Source organism: Notamacropus eugenii, chromosome 4 (genome assembly GCF_028372415.1).
Source record: "Notamacropus eugenii isolate mMacEug1 chromosome 4, mMacEug1.pri_v2, whole genome shotgun sequence".
In the NCBI taxonomy this organism is placed as follows: Eukaryota; Metazoa; Chordata; class Mammalia; order Diprotodontia; family Macropodidae; genus Notamacropus; species Notamacropus eugenii.
This window is the reverse complement of record NC_092875.1, coordinates 413,470,218-413,484,464: the sequence shown is the minus strand read 5'-3', so window position 1 is coordinate 413,484,464 and position 14,247 is coordinate 413,470,218.

The window sequence follows — 14,247 nt, the reverse complement described above, 5'->3', positions numbered from 1 at the left end:
TTAAAATCATAGAGCTATAGTATGTGACGAAGGCCAGATTTGAACTGAGGAATATGAGTCTTCCTAAATCCAGGCTTTGCTCTATCCTCTGTGACCCCTAGCTACACCTGAAATCAGGAACTGAGTTCAAACTGCTCCAGAAATTTACTGGCTATGGCCTGGCCATAACCTCTCTTTGTCTCATTTTCCTTATCAGTAAAACTAGAATAATAAAAGCACCTTCTCTCAGGGCTGTGCTAAAGAGAGGATGGGATAATATTTGTAAACCTTTGCAGACCTTAAAAAAGTATACAAATACTTGCTACTATTATTACTATTAACTTGGCACAATGCCTTGCACACAATGCTTATTGACTAGTATTATTACTATTATTACTACTATTACTATTATTATTAGTACAAAATTGACAGCATCAACAATTAGAAAATCAAATCATTTATTCATACAATTTGGGAAAACTGGCCTTTGGGAGGCAATGAGCATTTCACCTCATATTCTATAAATTGTCCAGTATTACTTCTGCATAAATCTGGCTAAATCATATCCAAACTGCCCATGGCCTATGGTTGAATAAGACCTGTCTCTTCATCTGTGAAGATGGGAAGCTTGAACTGAATGACCTTCCAGCTTTTTCCAGTTCTGAAATTATATGATATCTTATGTCTCTAAGTTAATGTGAAACGACCAGGGAAGGCTTTCAAATTTCGCGAACCAAAATCCTAAAGTGAGGGTAGTGTATATTTCCTTGAGGATTGATTAAGTGGCCACTAACCCCACAAACCATGTGGTTGACTTAGTGTTACCAATAGCAGAAGGTCAGTTCTGTCAAAGTATTGTTAGCCCTTTCTTAGACTGAAAAAGATAAGAATTTATTTTGTACTTTTGACCTAAAAATATATATGAGCATCAACACCATAAAACGTTTGTATGTTTATGTGGGATATGGACTATGGAACATTTTAGAACATCATTACACTCCCAGGAAGCTTCTTCACCAAGAAACTCATCTTGGGAGAATCCATTAGCTTTAGTACTTCAGTGCCCTCTGTCCTTCTCGTTAGAGCTCTAGAAGAAGGTAGAGCAAAGAACTCTCCCCGAAGCCTCCATTTAAAAAGACTTCACAGAATAGTCAATTCTCCATTTCCTACAAACTGTACTCTTTGGACTCCACCATTCCCCTACCCAGGGTACCTCCTGCCTCCACACTTTTACATTTCTTTTGCATTTGTGTCTCCTTTCTTTAGCTTGTAAACTCCTGGAGGGTAGAGATTATTTTTCTTTTTATTACTTTTATCCCCAGAACTTAGCACAGTGTCTGGCATATAGTAGGGGTTTTGTAAATGTTTATTGACTGAGTATTTTTATAGACAACTAGGTGACTCAGTGGATAGAGCACTAGGCCTAGAGTCACAAGTTCGAATTTGGCCTCCGACTCTCACTAGCTGTGTGACCCTGGGCAGTCACTTAACTCCTTTGCCTTAATCCACTGGAGAAGGAAATAGCAAAGCACTGCAGTATCTTTGCCAAGAAAACTCCCTGAACTCTGTGGTCACAAACCACTGAATGACAATTTTTTATAGCAAAATAAACAATAAAGTGAAATAATACAATATTATATCTGTGGTATCATTTTTACATTTCACCCTCTGATGAATTATAGTGTTTATCGATAGAAAGAAAAATTTGATTTAATGGCATACTATTCACCTAGACCAATCTTATACAAATATGGAAAGCATTGTGATGTCAAAAAAGCAGCTTTATCTAAAAGAGAAAAGTAATTATGTATTAAGATGGAACTCACTCACAAAGTGATAGAAGTCCAGAGTAGGGGGAGATTTTCAAGGCCATTTATTCCAGTCAGTAACTGAACAGCAATTCTCTGCAATATCCCTAAAATATATGCATTCAGCCTCCACTTAAACAGCTCCAATGATCTCCTGAAGCAGTTCATTCCACCAAAAAACTACTTTATCAGAAAGGTTTTTGCCTGAGTCTGTCTCTCTAGACCTTCTAAGAATTTTTTTCTAGTTCTTCCCTCTAGAACCAAGTAAAACTAAGTGAATCCCTCTCTAACAAGACAGTTCATCAATCATTGCAATTAGCATTCATGTTTTCCTTGTTCATTCCCTCTCATTCCCCATTAAAAAAAAACCCAATTTCTGAATAGTTGAACAAAAGTGGTATATGAATGTAATGAATATTATTGTGCTGTAAGAAATGATGAGCAGACTTCAGAAAAACCTGGAAAGACTTGTATGAACCCAGGCTGAGTGAAGTGAGCAGAACCAGAACATTGTATGCAGTAACAGTAATGTTGTGTGATGATTGACTTTGATAGACTTAACTCTTCTCAGCAATGTGAGGACATAAAAACAACTCCAAAAGACTCAGGTTGGAAAATTCCATCCACATCCAGAGAAAGAAATACAGCGTCTGAATGCAAATCAAAACATACTTCTTGCTCTCTTTTTTGTTTTGTTTTGTTTTTTTCTTTCTCATAGTTCCTCACGTTCATTCTAATTCTTCTATATAACATGCCTAATGTGAAAATACCTTTAATAAGAATGCTAATGCAGAACCTATATCAGATTGCATACTGTCTTGGGGGGAGGGGAGAGGAGGGAGGCAGAAAAAATTAAAAACTTATAGACGTGAATGTTGAAAACTAACAATAAAGTTTATAATAAATACATAAATATAAATTCCCAATTTCTTCAAATGATCATCATGTGACTGGTCTCTAATACCTTCATCACCAATGTTGGTCTCTGGATATGTTCCATTTTGTTAATGTCTCTCCTAAAATATTATATTTAGATCTGAACACAACACTGCAAACTGTCATCTGACTTTGACAAAGTACAGTAAAACTGTCACTTCACTCACTCTGGACATGATAATTCTCAAAGGATACTAGACTAGCATTAGCTCTGTGGCTGTCATGTAAATCCATTGAAGTACATTGAACTGACAGGCCACTAAAATCCTTGCAATCATATCAAGCAAAACGGAGACAATCTAAATAATGAAAAAACCTAAAGTAATGGCTCTGACTGATTTTGTGAATTTTGATGCATATTAAAACAATAACTTTTTCATAATTATTGTCTATGTACTCTCCTTTCTGAAGTCTTCCGTAAAGATTAGTAATAACAATATATTTTATTGAATTGAATGGGAAATGTCAAGTGCAGCTATTCTGATGTAGGTGAAGAATGATTTCCTGCATGACTCTCTATCTAGATTAAAGAGTCATCTATTTATTTATTGTTTCAATCAAAGATGATTGGCATTGGAAATTAAAAATCAATTTTAAAAATTTCTGTCACTTTTAGACTATTACAACGACTGGGCTTGTTGTTTTAATGTTATAGAGAACCCTAAGATAACCACTTTCCCCATTACAGGTTGCCACCTTCTCTACACTTTACAGTCTTAGAGAGCTGCCAAAATACTGAGATTATGTGACTTGTCAAAAATCGCTTAGCTATTACAAGTCAGAAGTTGAGGTTGGACGCACATCCTCCTGGCTCTGAGGTCACATTTCTATATACATGTTTCTATATACATATATATACATATACATGTGGCACCATGATGTCACAAATTTGAAGCTACTACAACATCATCAATTTTCTACTGGACTTTTCAAACTGAATGTCCCACAGACCTCTTAAATACAACATGACTAAAACTAAATTTATGAGCATTATTTATAACTATAGCACCTAACCGACCACGTTGAATATACTAGACATTTACTAAATATTTGTTGATGTATTGTTGATTTGCGAAACTATTTCCCAAGCGAATGAATTCTGAGGATCAATTTACTTAAGTTTAGATTCTTTTCATCAATTTGTTCTCAAACAGAAGATCTTTTTTTTCTGAATATGACAACTCTTGAAGATCATCTGCTGAGCTACAGGGAGCTTTCAACCTGCATCAGTAGCTCAAATCTAGCTGAAAATATTTACTATCTGTGTGACCCTGGGTTAATCTCTCTGTGTACTAACCTCTGTGTACTTCAGTTTCTTCAACTGTTAAATGAGAATAATAATTGCTCTTAATAAGAGTAGGGTTGTTGTAAGAATCAAATGAAATAAAAGCTGTAAAAATCTTAGCATAGTACCTGACACATAGTAAGCAATTATTAAAACCTTTGGAGATGGAGGGTGGGGGATTAAGTGCTCACATTTGTGAACATTTAATCCCTGACACATTGAAATGTTGGCATCATTTATAAAAAGTTTGATTCATAAAGTAATTCAGAAATACCTCCACTGCCATAACATGAATCTTATCTTTGGAGAGGTTCATTTTATTTGACATTAGACAAAAACAAATGTTTAATTGCACTGGGCCTGAATTTTCTTTTCTATAAAATAAAAGCCTTTGAGCCAAGATGGTATAGTAGAAAAAACCATCAGACAACTTCTCCCAACATTTCCCTCCGAACAAATTTAAAACAATGCTCCAAGTCAAATTATGGAGTGGTACAGCCAACAAAAGCTCAGAGGGAGACATTTTTTCAGCCCAAGAGAAGTTACCAGGTCAGAAAGAGAGACCTGTAGCATAGGGATGCAGGGTGGCCCAGAGACCATGTGAATGAAATGCCAATAGTGTGACTGAGTCGTGTGACAGAAGCAGCTGTGGGCATCTTAGAAATACCAAAAACTTCCAAACTCTCAGAACCAACTCTAAAAGCAATAGTGCAAAAAGTCCTGAAGCTTAAGACAACTCAGCTCCCCTATCCTTACCCTCTGCCAGAAGGAAAGCCCAACTTGAACATAAAGTTTAAAATCAAGAAACAGCTCAGAAAAATAAGCAAAGCACAAAAAAAGAACCTGATCACAAAAATCTGCTGTGATGAATGGAAAGATCAAGACACAAATTAAGACACTGAAGTCAAAATACCTGTAAGCAAAGCCTCAAGAGGAAAAAAAGAATGTGAATTGGAATTGAAACCAACGAGAATTCCTAAAAGACCTAAAAAGTGACTTTCAAAATGAGAGTGGTAGAAGAAAAAGTAGATAAAGAAATGAGAGCAAAGGAAGAAATTTTTGAAAACAAAACAAAACAAAATACTGAAGAAAATCATACCTAAAAAAATTGATCACATGGAAAAAGAGGTACAAAAATGCAATAATTAAAATAACTCCTTAAAAAGCATAATTGGGCAAATGGAAAAAAGAGGTACAAAATCTCACAGAACAAAATAATTTCTTAAAATTTAGAATTGAGTAAATGGAAACTAAAGACTCCATGAGATACTAAGCAATAACAATAAAACTGAGTTCAAAGAATGGAAGAAAAAAACAAAAGAAAATGTGAAATGTACCATTGGGAAAAACAACTGACCTGGGAAATTGACTGAAGAGAGATAATTTAAAAAATTTTGGACTACCTGAAAGTCATGATCTTTTTAAAAAAGAGCCTAGATATCCTATTTCAAGAAATTTTCAAGGAAAACTACCCAAATATCCTAGAAGTAGAGGGTAAAATAGCAATTGAAAGAATTCACCAATCACCACCTGGAAAAGATCCCCAAATGAAAATTCCAAGGAATATTATAGCCAAATTCCAGAGCTCCCAGGCCAAAAACAAGCAAACAACAACAATTAAAAAAAGGAGCATCCAGAAAGGAACCTTTCAAATACACTAGAGTTACAAACAGGATCACACAAGATTTAGAAGCTCCCACATTAAACAAATAGAGATCTTGGCACACAACATTACAGAGGGCAAAGGAGCTGGGATTATAGCCAAGAATCACCTGCCTAGCAAAAATGAATATAATCTTCAATGAGAATAAATGCAAGCTTAATGAAATAGAGGACTTTCAAGCATTCCAGATGAAAAGACAAGATCTAAATAGAAAATTTGACATCCAAATATAAGACTCAACAGAATTATGAAAAGATAAACAAGACAAAGAATTCATAAGGAACTCAATGAGGTTTAAAAGGTTTACCTTTCTACATGAGAGATGATGTGTGTAACTTCTAGGAACTTTATCATTGTAAAGGCAATTAAGAGGAGTATATATAGATAAAGGGCACAAATGTGAGCCAATTGTGAAGGGATGATGTAAAAAAAAGTAGGAAACGCAAGAAAGAGGTATACTTTGCAAGAAGGGGGAAAGGAAAGGAAAAATAGTGAAGATTATCACACATAAGAGAGACACACAAGGAAAAGCTTTTAGAGTGGAGGGGGAAATGAGGTGAAAGCAAGCAACCTTTAAACCTCACTCCCATTTAAATTGCTTCAAAGAGGGAAAATAGATAGGTAAATAGATATTTCCAGCACTTCTAAAAATGACTGCCCAAGGCCTACATAACTCTACAAAAGTGGAAATAACAGCAATTCTGAATATTCAGCAATAATATTGTCATATTATTAATGGCAATTTATATAATTTTATAAATATTTTATAGAAATTTTTGTATAAATATAATATTTTATATTCATATGCTATTATCACTGATAGAAAATAACTGAGAAACAGATCATTTATTCAGATTGAGTGCCTGGCATATGAATAGAAAATTGAATTTAAAACAGAAGTTGTAGAGTGATTATACTTGACTTGCTCAGTTGCATCATGGCTACATTTGACATCAAGGACTCAAACTCAGGTCTTCCCACTACTCTTTTCCCACTACCTTTCAACTGCCACTTGCTATCTTAATTTGTTTATTCATCCATAATATATTATAATACTGAAAGGTACATATAAAATTGATTCATGATTTTAAATTGTGAGGCACTTTGCTATAGAAGAATACCAAGTATGATTGTAGGAGAAGAATTTAAATAAATGTCCTTCAAACCATAGCTGTCAATAAAATTCTTTTGAATATCTTTCATTTTGGAAAATGTTAAAGGCAAAGATCACATTCAGAAATGCCAAAGCCTATGATTATCATCTATGGTAGTCACAATTACAAATCAGTGCTATTATTTTACATTCTTCATCACCCACTAAAGAAAATACTCTCGTTAATTTCATATTACATTGAAAATGAAACACACCCTATTCTCTTCTTCCTTTCCTTATCTTCCACAGGCATTCAAACCCCTCTCTCTCTCTCTAAAATAAAACTGTTTATAACTCAAGTAAGATATATAATCACACTAGAATACAAAAGTGAAGCAAATCAAGGAAATTAAAATGGTATCATATATCATGTGCAATTTCATATATTTACATGAGTAAAACTTATTTTTTTCTTTTGGAATTTCAGCATATCTCATTATATTTATCAGCATACCCCATATATACTTACAAGTGTGTAAAAGATCACTCTCAGTGGGACATTAACAGTAAATATAGTGGTTCCAGGTTACATAACTAAGATGGAAGACTAGAAAATTTTTCTGATTCTCAAAACCTCTCAAACATCTAAAAATAGGAATTATGTCCAAAAAATGAAGCAATTTCAGCTTACACCCTTCTCTAAGATGCCAAGAACCTTAATGATATTTATCTTTCATTCTCAAAGAGGATCATTGGCATCATGGGGGTGATGTCTTGACTTGGGCATGAAATGGATTCAAATGAGGCTGAGCAGTGCAAAGCCATTAGCCTATCTCTCCCCCAGAGGCATCAAAGTTCAGTGAGAAGACATGTCAAAATGACTGGTAATGGATGACCCAGGATGCAGTGGATGGGAAAGTAAAAAGCTGAAGAACGAATAACAGAGAAGGCCAATATCTAATGCCCAAATAATCATTTAGCCCACTTCCCTTAGCACCTATCTGTCTTTGGCAGCTGACCTAACAGAACTCAACTCTGCCACCACTTTCCTTTCCACCTCCGACCCGTGTCATGGAAAACTAAAAGGCAGAAGCTTGCTTGGATAAAATGGAAACATAGTTAGAAATCTGAGGAACAGAGGGAACTAAAATACGCTCTACATTATTCCAGTGTGTGTGTTAGCCCACAAAGTCTGAAGGCAAGTGATCTGGTATATATCTGGGGCCAGTTCTGTTATCCCCAGAAGTCAGTTGGGGCAGAGTTTTTTAATTATCTATTTGCTTTCCATTTTCAACAATTGCTTCCTTAAGTCTTAAATTTACTGTGTATAATATTCTCCTGGTTCTGAATATTTCACTCAGTAGCAGTTCATATAAGTTTTTCCAGACTTTTCTGAAGTTCTCTTGTTCATCATTTCTTATAGCACAATAGCATTGTATTACGTTCATATACCACAACTTGTTCAACCATTCCCCAATTGATGGGCATTCCCTCAATTTCCAGTTCCTGGTCACCACAAAAAGACCTGCTACAAATACTTTTGTACATGTGGGACCTTTTCCCATTTTTAAGATCTCTTTGGGATATAGCCCTACAAGTGGTATTGCTGGATCAAAGGGTATGCACATTTTTGTAGCCCTTTGGACACAATTCCAAATTGCTCTCCAGAATGGTTGAATCAGCTGACAGCTCCACCAACAATAAATTAGTGTTACAACTCTCCCACATCTTCTCCAGCATTTATCATGTTCCTGTTTTGTCATGTTAGCCAATCTGATAGCTGTGATATGGTTCTTCAGAGTTGTTTTGAATTGCATGTCTCTAATCAATAGTGATTTAGAGCATTTTTATATGACTACAGATAGCTTTAATTTCTTCCTCTGAAAATTGCCTGTTCATATCTTTTGACCATTTATCAATTGGGGAATGACTTGTATTCTTGTAATTGGACTGAGTTCTCCTATATATTTTAGAAATGAGGCCTTTATCACAGACGCCAGCTGCAAAAATTCTCTCCCAGTTTTCTGCTTCCCTCCTAATCTTGGCTTTGTTCTTTCAAAAACTTTTCAATTTAATGCAATCAAAATTATTCATTTTGCACTTCATCATGTTCTCTATCTAATTTCTCCATTCTCCAGAAATCTGACAAATACACTATCCCTTGCTCCTCTAGTTTCTTTATAATATCAGCCTTTATACCTAGATCATGTATCCATTTGGACTTTATTCTTGTGTTTGGTGTCAGGTTCTGTGAAGCAGACATTTAGACTGATGAAACTGAATTGCTCAGTGTACTCAGAGGCTGAAATGGCTTTGAGGTCCAGCTCCACATGGAAACCACAAAGAATAAGATAAGGAGCAACAGATGAATATAAGGGGGAATGTCTATAACTTCAAAAGGTCTCAGGTGGGAGAAAACTGAATTACAGACCTAGCGTTAAGCAGATCACCCAACAAAGAAGATATTAATTACATAATTGTTAACATTTATATAATTCTTTAAGGTTTACAAAGTACTTTGCAAAGTACTTAATCTCCTAGCAGCCTATTAATGTAACATTATTATTTTCATTTTATAGATGAGGCTCAGCTAAGTCTGTCCAGGCACTTTTGAATAAATATTACAAGAAAAAGGACAGTGAATCAATACCTGATGTGACACAGGATACTGTGAATTCTCAAGAGGACATGGAACCACAGCAGGAGTTTCCTGCATGAATTAAAAGAGAAATAAATATTGTGAAAGCAGAACTTTTGGCTTGTACAGAAGAAATCATTAGTAGAATTTAAAAAAATGAAATCATGGTGGCAAAGATCTGCAAAGGGGAAAGAGAGAGAGACAGAGACAGAGAAAGACAGAGACAGGGACAGAGAGAGAGAGAAAGACAGAGAGAGACAGAGAGACAGAGAAAGACAGAGACAGAGAGAGACAGAGACAGAGAAAGACAGAGAGACAGAGAGAGTAAATAGAAATCTAAATACATAGAAGCAAAGAAACAAAAATGAATAACATTAAAGAGAAATATGACCTTCACACAATCAAAACATTGATCTTGAAGAAAGAATTCATATAGACAACTTACAGATTATAGGTCTTCTAGAAACGTACCAAGTTGAATAACTTGAAACCCATAATTCAAGAAATTATATAAGTAAACTGCCCAGAATTTCTGAACCAAAAAAACAAACTACCAAATGAAAGAATCCACATGTTGCCCCGAGAAAAACAAACAAACTTATGCTAAAAATTCCATGACAGAAAGTAGTTAAATTTAACAATACCAAAGACAAGGAACAAATTCTGAAAGAGATTAGGAGAAAGACCTTCGAATGCAAAGGACAGAAAATCTGAATAACTTGTGACTCTTCTTTACCCATTAGAAACTGTAGAAGAGGAATATGTTCCAAAGAGCAATCATTTTTACATCTCTTTTACAAAAATTGACCTATATTAGGGCATAGTCACTCAATCAATTAGCATTTACGAAGTGCCTGTTAGGTACCTAGCACTGGAGTGAGCATTGGGAAATAGGGAGAAAGAGGTATGCCTACATCAGTAAATGTAGTATCTCCATTTCCTTGTCTTAGATCTTTACATGAAGGGTCATATTTATGGAGGATAGAAAAGGGAAGTCTCAAATTGCCCCTAGTACCTGGAAAGATCCACTCCTAGGCAGAAATAAACTTTTGGTCAGCATTTAGCTTTATCCCTACTCTTCATCCAAACCAAGTTTTAGTACTACTTCTTTCAACCTTAGGAATTCTTCATGACTATTGACCTAATTCCCATCCCTTATCTCACCATTTTCTCAATGGCTTCACGTACCACAGCTCCAAATTCTTCCAGTCACCAGATGTTACAAGTATCTTATTTTTAAAGGGATAAAACTGCTGTACAATGTCCTTTTAAATATCTTGTCCCTGTGTAACTTTATACCCTTGGCTAATGCTCCAGTCACTTCACCCTAGTACTGGTCTGGTTATATAGATTAAAAAGAAATGTCCTGACAAACTAAGCCTCATCAATTCTTAGGCAAGTACTTCATTATTGGAAATGACAGATTACAATATTTCTGGTCTGATAGAGAGATACATAGATAATAATAGATAGATATAGATATATTGCAAATATAGATATGCACATTTCCTCTTAGTTTCATATATTTCATTAGTGATACAAATTTTTAATCAAACTAATAGCATGTCTATTGATCATTCATAATATTATGGAGGTAATGCATTTAGATAATTATATTCCTTACATTTTATTATTACTAGCAATAAACTTCTGAAATAAATATTTGATGAGTAATAAGTTAGATATTTTTGGTTATTTTTACCATAATTATCACTGTTACTATTTCTCCTCAATATTACTTTTGATTTAATGAAAACAACTCTGATAGAGTTGGAAGTATGATGGATTTTTAAGACAGAAGGCATGTGCTTACATCATGGCTGAGCTGTTTATTATCTGTGTAGATTTGGTCAAGCTGTTTTATCTCTCTGAGCATCAGTTTCCAGTCCTGTAAAACAGGAGGGATAGATAATGTTTCCATGAAACACTTCAAAGAGATTTTGCTATTAATCTTGAGTGTGGGATGATCTTTGTGGTAAATCTGGTAAACCATAAAATACTATATAGTTATTTCTTGGATGACCCATAGCCTTGAATGACCTTAAAGACGTTAGTGTTCATTTTGGTGGTAGAAACATAGAAGGAATGGTATTCAGCTTAGTATCTGTTGCCCCAAAGGTTTAGGTGGAACATCAAATTATTATACTCGTGCTACTTCTTGGTTCATTGACTAAGAAAGAAATGTCATCCAGCTTACATCATTTTTCAACTAGAATTGAGTTGTGTTCCACATACAGCAAATACCAATCAGTAGAGTTTGTAAAGAAATTCAGCACGTTTAGGATCTTCAAATAGCTATGATAATTTAACATTTCCAATGCAAAGCAGCAACAGATCTGAAAGTTATTAGAAAATTTCCTGATCCAGTCCAATTCCTGATCCATCTTCCCCTCCATTCTTTGTATCTAACTATCTGTTTAGTCTGTAATTATTTAAGGTTTTCTACAAATACACAGATACATATGTGGATGCTATCTCTCCTGATAGAATGAAAGACCCTTAAGGGAAGGGATTTTTGAGGAGTGTCTTTGTGTTCCCCAGTGAATTACACAGTACCTTCCACAAAGGAGGAGCTTAATAAATGATTCTTTATTAAAGGATTCATTGTTCTGTGGGGCAATGGAAGTTAAGTGACTTTCCCCAAGATCCCATAGCTAAGGAATGTAAGATGAAGGATATGAATTGAAGTCTTCTTAACTCCAGGACTGACCTATGCATTGTGATATCTGCCCATATATTACAAGTTTCTTAACATGCAATTATTTAATAAAATCTACTTTAACCAATACATTTTCCCCCTTACTCCCTCAAGTCCCATATGAGAATACTGTTGTCATGTAATAGCTATCCCAGATCTGTGCTTGTGATAGGCTAAAAAGTCCCTGGGTTCTAGACTCTAAACCAACAGACTATTTTAAAAATAATCAAATAACAAGTCATAATATTTCAAAAATAACTTGTTAAATTTAGTCAACCAGCAGCATGGCACGCAAGAGTGCTAGACTTGGAGTCAGTAGGAGCTAATTTTGAATTCTTCTTCTGACATTTATTAATTGTGGGAGCAAGTCACATCTCTGAGGTTCAGTTTTGTAAGTCACAAAGTGGACATAACAATACTGTAGTCTCCTAGCCTTGTTCTGATTTTCTAGATTAAAATATGCCTCTATCATGTCTAATCCTGGAATGTCTAGCAGTTCCTGTGTCCTCATTGCCCAGGGAATATTCAATCAACTCTTTGGCCTTATCACCCTAGATTACTCTTCCACATAGTCCTCTCCCTCTGGTGAATCCCTTCTAAGGCTTCCATTTCATGGAGGGGCCCTGGCCTCCATTTCTCTCCTGGTCCTTCTAAAATTCAAAACTTTCAAATCATGTCTCTATTGCTTTCTTGCTCTGGGATTTCCCTTAGCACTGGGGCCCCCTTGCACAGAAAACATCTGTCCCATTTCTTCTGCTTTCTCATTCTGCGATGAGGCCTTTTTCCATTAGTGGATTTATCCTGGGGACTGCCTTTCTATGAAGGATATTATTGATGTCACTTTCCCCTGAAGGGATGTACTTTTTCCGCCTTCCTAATTTCCAGCTCCTTTTTGCATGTTCTACTCCTTCATTAGATTGTTAGAATATAAGCTCATTAAAGGCAAAGATTGTATTTCTTTTTGCTTGCATTTGTACCCCAGCACTTACCACAATGCCTGGCACATGGTAAGTGTTTAAAAAATGTTTTCTTCCTCCCTCCCTCCCTCCCTCCCTCTTTCTCACATTCCAAAGTTACTGTGAGACTCCAGTTAAGTAACATCTATAACCTGCTCCCCAAACTTCCAAGATCTGTAAAAATGTCAGACATTATTATCACTAACCAATAGCTTTTTTTCAATAATGCAATGATCTTAGAAATAGTTTTGTAAAAGAATAATATGCAATGACAACAATAGGATAGGGAGAGGCCCCACACTGGTTAATTAATGCCAAAATTAAAGGAAGAATCTTTCTTATTTCCTAAGAGGCAATCTGTTCCCCATATACATATATATATATTGAGCAGAGAGAAGAAAAGAAAATGTGCTTTGTAAGTAGGTTTAATGTTTGTTGGGAAGTGTCTACTATGTCCAAACAAAATGTAACGTTTTTTTAAAAGAAAAGAAAAAATATTTTGATCATGGGATGTCTGGATTCAAAGACCAGCTCTGCTAGAACTAACGATGTTAACTAGCACAAGTCCATTTAGGATGAGGGGATTGATTCATTTATTTAATATTTATTTATTTTTTATTTATTATTTATTCATCTATAAAATTATCACTAAAGGTCTGCATCATTTCTAAGAATCTAAACATCAATGAGGCAGCCAAACTTAATACATGTATTAGATTATTATTCTTAGTGTTTCCATATGGTGCAGGTTTAAGTTTGTATGAGGTGAGCTAGGAAGATTTTTCATGGGTAGGTGTGGTGTGGCCTAGGATCATAGGGTATATATAGAGTGTGGGCTAAATGTGTTGATCCCCATTACATATACTCTTACATAAGACCTAATCTATTCTATTCTGAGACCTGACCTCCTTTTTAAAGTAGAAGCGCTGGCTCAAATTATCGTTAATAAGTTAGTAAAGCTTGTAGGATTCTCCACCTTTAGAGTCCACACTAGGTATCCACTGGTTGGGAGATCCCCAAATTACAGGATTTGAGCCCTGAATGAATGCACATAGCCTGATTATATTCTTTTTACTACTCCAAGGATCCAGACCAACTGTTTACTTAAACTCAAATACTTCCTCCTATTATAGTTATAAAAAATATTTGCTCCACTATGGTGGAAACCAGTGAAACATGGTCAAAACTAAT